At 54.4% G+C, this 1794-nt stretch overlaps 1 protein-coding gene across 12 annotated transcripts in view; it reads left to right on the forward strand.

Moving 5' to 3' along the window:
* The window catches only part of DNAH12 (dynein, axonemal, heavy chain 12), a 192246-nt gene that overhangs the window by 91752 nt on the left and 98700 nt on the right, over positions 1-1794 (forward strand). The gene's annotated exons all lie outside the window — the stretch shown is intronic.

Below are 1794 nucleotides of genomic sequence, written 5' to 3' on the forward strand. Positions count from 1 at the left end.
TTTTGGGCTCCAGAATCACTGCAGATGGTGACTGCAGCCATGAAATTAAAAGACGCTTACTCCTTGGAAGGAAAGTTATGACCAACCTAGACGGTATATTAAAAAGCAGAGACATTACTTTGCCAACAAAGGTCCGTCTAGTCAAGGCTATGGTTTTTCCAGTGGTCATGTATGGATGTGAGATTTGGACTATAAAGAAAGCTAAGTGCTGAAGAATTGATGCTTTTGAATTGTGGTGTTGGAGAAGACTCTTGAGAGTCTCTTGGACTGCAAGGAGATTCAACCAGTCCATCCTAAAGGAGATCAGTCCTGGGTGTTCATCAGAAGGACTGATGTTGAAGCTGAAACTCCAATACTCTGGCCACCTGATGTGAAGAGCTGACTCATTGGAAAAGATCCTGATGCTGGGAAAGATTGAAGGCAGCAGGAGAAGGGGACAACAGAGGATGAGATGGTTTGATGGCATCACCTACTCAATGGACATGAGTTTGCATAAACTCCAAGAGTTGGTGATGGACAGGGAGGCCTGGTATGCTGCAGTCCATAAGGTTGCAAAGTCAGACACGACTGAGTGACTGAACTGAACTGAAGGACTCAGAGCCTGGTGGAAGGATTGTTTCATATCAGATGAGAGGGGAGCAGGAAAGGTGAATGTGTGGCTTTAATAGTGGAAATTTTGAAGGCAAATTATTTTTTTCTCGATGTCCTCGTGGAGTGATTTATTAGGATTCCATCTCAAGGCAGTGGGTGGGTGGCAGGGACTCCAAGCCCCTAACGAACCGTTTGCATGTGGAGCACGCCAACAGTGCACCTGGTCAAGGGCAGACATGGTGCTATAGAGGCGACCTGGACACAGAACGTGGGGCAAGGAATGAGGCTCGGGTGATGGATCCGTAAACAGGGGCCTAGTCTCCCCAACCCTCGTAGGCAGAGGAGGAAAAATAAGGCTCATACTTTTCGTAAAACACCCATTTGCTGGGTACTTTCTTTCTCCTTATCTTGAAAAATAATAAAAACACGGGGGAAAAAAATCTCAAAAGAAAAGAAAGGAATAAAACGGTAAGAAGGCGAGAGATGGGAGGCCAGGGGGAGCCTGACCACGGTAGGGCTAGGGCGTCTGCCCACTGCGCCTCAGCCTCCTCCCTTCTTGGCCCCGGGGCCTGGCTCCCAAAGCCCCACCAGTGGGTCCCTGAGAGAAGGTGCCGGGCCTCGGCGGGGTCTCCGGGGGCCAGAGGCAAGAGGCCCACTGGCCTGCTGCTGGGTTCAGTTCGGGTTTGGGCCCAGCGAGTGGGGGCGCTGGCTGTGCGGTCTATCTAGGTTCAGCCCTCACAGGTCTGGGCCCCAGCAGAGGCCGGCAGTCCCAGGTGCAGCTCGTGGGTTTGATGCGCTCCCGCTGCTCTCGGAAATGCGGGAAGGACGGCCGTGCGAGGGCGTCCGGGTGCCCGCAGTGCATCATGGCCTCATATGGACGGGCGGGCGGCCGTCGGGGGCGTCTGTCAGTCTGGTAGCCCTTTCCAGCCGCGGGGCCACGTCCTTCAGGGATGGATTCTTGGGTAAGACAGTCGGCCGGAAAAGTAGATTTTTCCCAGAGAAGGATCTCGAAACGCCACACGTCCGACTCGGTGGAGAACTTCCTCTCTGTCAGGGCCTCGGGGGCCTCCCTCTGGATCGGCAGCTTGCAGGTGTCCTGGGTGCTGGAGGCCGCCTCGGTGAGGCCGCTGACCTGGGCCACGTGGTCCCTCGGACACCAGCACCTCCAGGTGTCCCACGGCCTCGCTGACGTCCAGGAAGAAC

Source organism: Bison bison, unplaced genomic scaffold (assembly GCF_000754665.1).
Source record: "Bison bison bison isolate TAMUID 2011002044 unplaced genomic scaffold, Bison_UMD1.0 scf7180017864304, whole genome shotgun sequence".
Classification (NCBI taxonomy): Eukaryota; Metazoa; Chordata; class Mammalia; order Artiodactyla; family Bovidae; genus Bison; species Bison bison.